Consider the following 6,000-nt stretch of genomic DNA (forward strand, 5'->3'; position numbering starts at 1 on the left):
ACATTCCCTACTGGTACTTGAAGCCCTGCCTTGAACCTAGGCTTTCTAAGGTTTTTAGTTGTGTTCAGACAGGTTTTGGGTGTTCTCAGGAGAGGAGGTTATTCTAGAGATGGCCTAAAGAAAGCTAAGCCATGCCCTGTTCTCCTTCCCCATGGAGACCAATCTCACCATGCTCCTCACTCTAGGACTAGAGACCAGCTCAGTTATACCTCTGGAGGTTTTAGTGCAGTGGTTCTCAAACCACAAACTACAGATTTACCTCACATGGTGCATGATAAAAAAAAGCTCTAACACACAATTCAAAGAGATGTATTGAATCAGAATATTTGGGTAGAGACTCTAGAACATGCATTTTAACAAACTACCAGAAGTATCTTGATGCTCAGAAAATAGCAAGACACAGGTCTTATTTACCTGGGTTTCCTGAGGCTTTAAGCCTCCTTTGAACATATCTGTCAAGCTTATGGGGCCTTTGAATTACATTCTGGATTGTCATGTCAATCATCAACAAACATTTCTGGGCATTTACTGTGTTCTGGCATATTCTAGGATCCAGTAAATAGCTAAGGGAAGCCCCCCACCTGCCAAGAAACTTTATGTACTGTCCCTGAAAAATACCTTGATCCACCAGTAGCAGTAATTCCTAAATCCAGATCCAGAGATTCCTTGGAGTCCCTGAAATTGATAAAATGTGCCTCTTCTCTCAACCTAGAGATGGCCAAATAAGACTCCTTCTTTTAGCTGGACTCATATCACTGAGTCCAGTCCTTAAACTGTAACTAAACTTAAACTCACTTTACACTCTTGCTCTGGTAGACTTAGATTCTCATTTTCTGAATTCCATTAAATGATTCTTAACTGAATCCTGAATTCCTCTAAATGATTCTTAACTGAATCCTCTATTACACTTGAGAGCAAGCATCAATTTACCCACTTAGCGCTGTCTGGCTTTGTCTCAGCTGAACACATTGAATCTGAAAAAGTCATTTGTTATTGAAAGTGTTTTTAGACTAGGAAGTCCATACCAGCTATGCTCTTGCTTACTTCTCCTTAAAAATACATACAAAGATGTGCTAGACCCAAACATGAAAATCTGCCAATAATCTTCAAGTGTTTTGTTATTCTGGCAGCAAAGTTGAAGTATACACTCATAAATCTGTTTTTATGTGTCCTAAATTTCTCAGTGAGGGAGGACAGGTATTTGGAAGAATATAGTGGCTTCTCTACAACAACCTAATCTTCTATGTTAAACCTGGAGAAACCAGTGTTCCCAAATATTCTCGTGAATATCTTTTGAAGCCCCTTCTAGTACCTGCAGAGTCTTAACTGTCTCCCTAAGCTTTCCCACCACACATGGACTCTGCAAAATGTAACATTCCTTAGTTCTGAACCACATTCCAACGCAGTCCTCTAGATGCCCACAAAGGACTTTTAAACCTGAGATGGTAATCCAGGAGAGAGTCTAAATATCTCAAAGAACATGGGGGTATGTCCTGAAACATGCTCAAATAAGCTAGAATTGCTAGCTCAAGCTTCCAAGGTCTGTCCAAATATACTGGGACAGTCTGTCCTCTTGGAAGTTTCAGGAAGCTTCTACAGAACTTGCTGAGGACCTAAAGGCAGTGAGGTATTCCAGGAGTCCAGCCTAGCAAGTTCAGCTTGGATCAGGATGAGTTCTCAAATGCTGACGTGGAGTTGTTTATTCCTTCTCACTCTTCTGTGATTCTAAGTGTACTCAGCATCTGAGATTTATTAGATTAGCAAATGGTCTGCGAAGAGTCTTTGATTTGCGAATGCTAAGACTGGATGTTTCCTGTGAGTCTCTACTGACTTCATTTATCTACCATTGGACCATAAGAGCATGGAAAACACTGCAGCAGGCAAATTTAAAGATTCAGCCAGACGGATAATAAAGGCCACTATGAGGGTGGGAGATCGGAGAACCTCTTAGCTACCAACTACAGTAACTGGGAACACGGCTGGGAAGCCCCAGGGAAAGGAGCTGTCCCGGGTGTAGGTGCTGACTGCCCATAGCTCCTTTGCCCTACAAGGAACAGGAAGAAGTATGCAGTAATAGGCTGGTGGCCTTGGTGTGTCTCAGTTAGAGACACCCGAGGAGAGAAGAGACCAGGAGGGGAGGGGAAGAGAGAAGACAGAAGTGAATAGGAACAATATAAAGATACAAAACTGACCTGGGTAAAGATGCCCAGTTTGGCTACTGTTTTTTTAACCCCTTTGTAGGTAATCAAGAGACAATCGTAATACTTATTTGACTGTATGATGGAAATCAGATTCTACCTGACTCTGAGATTTTTTTTTTTATTGTCATTTATCCAGTAACCCATTGCAGGAAACAACCTTTTGAGAAGTCAGAACCATGGTAAAACAAGTTTAGTTACTACTCCACAACCTCAAACTACTGTCTGGTTTAAGAAGAGGAGTGAATGTTGTGCAAAAAGAGCAGGCCCTCAGAGGTTTAGAAAAAGGAAACCCCGAAGAAGCGTAATCTTTTATATCTTAATTGGAGCCACAAGTCATACTTCCAATGAGCAAACTCAGCCAAGCATAGCCAGATGAATATCTTATATCTGAAACCATCATAAGGTACTAATCAGTGGAAAGAAAGTATAAAATCTTCTGCTATTGATAGAGGGTAGTTTGAACAAATCCTATGGATGGTGTCCTGGAATGGATGATACCGGTCCTTACTTTGATTTCTCTTTCTTTAAGGTCTATAGCTGTCTTCTGTGTATCAAGTCACTTTCCTCACCAACCAGCCTTAGGAGTCAGGGCAATATGGGGCCATCTCTTCCCACACAGCCTGTAGTTGAAGCCTTACCTGCCTGGCTATAACCTGCTTTGAAGCTTCACTCTATGAGCACTGGACACCAGATAGAGGTAGACCTCCCTAGAGATTTTTTCCAGTCTTTCCTGCCTCTTGACATTCTTTCTGGTGTCTATCTTTGTATGGACACATCACCCATAACAGCAAGTACTGTCTGTCTAGATCCTAATGTTGACTTCTGCCTGACATCATTGTTGCTATATCCTCTTCTTTTCTACCCACTGGCTAATTTCTGTCCCAGATTTAATTCCCGTTTCAAAACACCTTTCAAAATAGAGAACCACGCAAGGTAGATTTTTGTAGTGGTTAGGAGGACAGACTCCAGAGCTAGACTGCTTGAGTTTAGATTTCTGTCTCTGGCTTTGATTAGCTGTGCATCTTTGAGCAAGTTACTCAAACTCCCTGTGCTTCAATTTATTTGTCTATAAAATAGAGACGGTAATAACAGAGCTTACCTCATAAAATTGTTCTGAATATTAGCTGAGATCCACGTCCTCCTTATAAACTAGGCCAGCAAAAGCGTAGCGCATGTTTTTATATGCTAATAGCCTTAGGTATATTCTCCCTTTTGATTCTTTCTGAGGTATGGCCATTTTTATCCCCATCTCATTGTTAAGGCCAGAGAAATTGAATTGCATTTTAAAGATTAAACAGCCATCAAGTTGTGTAGCTAGGACCTGAACATAAGCTTGACTCCAAGACTGAACTTTCATCTTTGTTGCGTGACTTTTATTGGCTCATTGCCCCTGTCCTGGCCCATTTTTGCATCTCAGTTGTACTCCAAGCCTTTATGTCACCTGCTCCTGGGTTCCTCAAATTCCTGGTCAGCATCCACGTCGTGTGACTAACTTGGTTACAGTAGCTCCGATGCAGGGCATCAATCAAGGAAGAGTTAATTTATGGAACAATATTCCTTTTGTCTGTTTTTCCTGCTGAATTCAGCTCATTCAAAAGAGTAGTTACCTAGATGTAATCTTAGTTGTATTGGAGAATAGGACTTCTGATTCACCCAAAGAAATCCAAATGAGTTCAGGAAGCTGTCATCTTGTGTGTGTAATGAAGTTCCTCCAGAAAGCCAATGGAAGTGTAGATCAGCAAAAAGGGTAAAAGAAATTAAGCAGGGGGGATGAAGGAGACTTTTTATTTTGAGAGTCAGCAAAGATTTTTAGCTAGGCAGAATGTGTTGAACCACTTTGAAAGCATTCTATTAAGACCTGAATTAGCACAATACAAGATGTGTTTTATTTTACATTCATTTTGAATTTAGAATTAAAAAAACAGTTGTGAGGACACTTCCTTGCAATAAAAGCTAAAGGATAGGCAAAGACTTGTCTTAAATCCCTGTGAATTTGGAAAAAGCTGCAAAATGTTTGTGTGTGTGTGTGTGTTACCGATTGAAGGTTTGTGTGTCCCCTGTCCTTCTGATTGATGTGTTGAAAGCCTACCCTCCAATATGGTGATATTAGTGAGGTAGGGTCTTTGGGAAGTAATTAGGATTAGTGATGAGGTCATGGGGGTGGAGCCTTCGTGAGTGGGATTATAAAAGAGACCCCAACGAACTCCCTTACCCCTTCCACCATGGGGGGACCCTGCCAGAAGTCAGCAGTCTGTACTAGGCCCTGGCCCTACCGCCACCCTCCTCTGAGACTTCTGTCTCCAAAGCTCTGAGAAATAAATGTTTGATTTTCAAGCCACCTAGTTTAAGATACTTTTGTTAAAGCAGCCCCGAAGGAACTACGACTGAGTGTGTCTGCGTGTGTGAGTGTGGTTTGTTTTTTAATCCCCTCCCTCACAAAGTAGTGTGAGAAGCCAGTTTGAAAATGACAATGTGGTGGTTCCTTTACCCAGGGGAGGTCAAAAATTGCCAAGCTATTTATATTGCTTTTCTTGGATCTACCATTGGAAACTAAGTGCTTTAAAAGTGTTGAAGGAAAAAGGAAACCTTCAAGCTACTCAAAGATTTGAATTGCTCTGCTATCTAAAACTGTACTTAAGAGGGACATTTATAAAACAGTAAGGGGAATTAATCAAAACCTTCCATTGAGAAAAGAAGCAGGTAGCTAAAAATAAAGCTACACTGAGAATAAATAGAATTCTTCAGATTAAATGACTCTTTCTGGTTCCTACCCACTGAAGCACTCAGAGAACCTATAATTCTGTCATTATTACTGCTGCTATTATTGTTATTATTAGGTAATGGCTTCAACTTAACAAGTTATTCATTTTTTTGCCTAGGTAAGATGTATTACTACATAATTAAATAGCAGATCCATGGTTGCTGGTTTGTGGTATGGCCTTATATTACTTCATGATGAGTTATTCAAGTGAAAGAACTAATGCTTTTAGGTGACAAATGTTTTCCTCCTAAATTCACAAAAATATACTTGTTGCTTTTTAATATTTGCATCTCCACAAAGAGCCGCATTGATCTATTCCGTCTCGATGTTCTTTTCCAAATTTTTGAGGCAGAACACCATCTCAGATGCTCCCGCTTCCTCTTTCTGCACCTCTTTCTTGTTTGGAGGTACCACTTTCTCTTAGCTGCCCACCCCCAGCTCCTGAAGCGTGCCTCATTGTCTGGCAACTCAGTGACTGAGTTTGTTCCTTCAAGGCTGTTCTATTCTATGCTGGTGCTGCGTGGAGCGTCCTGCTGGGAATCCATCTTCTACAGCTGTTTCCTCATTTCTCCATTTTCTTTAAGAAAAGAAGCAGACACTTCTCCCTACTCCATGTTCTCAGCTGACCGCCTTTCTTGCTATGTCACTGGGGATAAAGAAGCAATCAGGGCAGGACTTCTCTTTTCTACCACCAAGTCGTATCTGCCCTAGTGTTTTCTGCCTTTCTTCCCTTCCACAGTCACTGTGCCGACTTGCGTCTAAAGCTACATCCTCCACTTGTGCCTTGGTCCCATTTTCTTGTCTAACTCAGACTTTTCTCTTTCAAGTATCCCATTTCTCTCCTACATAACTGCCTCCTTTCCTACTGGAGCTTCCTATCAGTATGCAAGCTGATAGGAGCCATCAGAAAGCACATCGAAAAACACAAAACCCAAAATCCCTCTTTCAATCCCCTCATCCTCTTCCAATTCCTTCTTCATTTCTTTACTCCTTTTGTAGCAAATTTCCTAGAAAATTTGTCTATTTTGTCTCCCATTT

Source organism: Muntiacus reevesi, chromosome 21 (genome assembly GCF_963930625.1).
Source record: "Muntiacus reevesi chromosome 21, mMunRee1.1, whole genome shotgun sequence".
NCBI classification, from domain to species: Eukaryota; Metazoa; Chordata; class Mammalia; order Artiodactyla; family Cervidae; genus Muntiacus; species Muntiacus reevesi.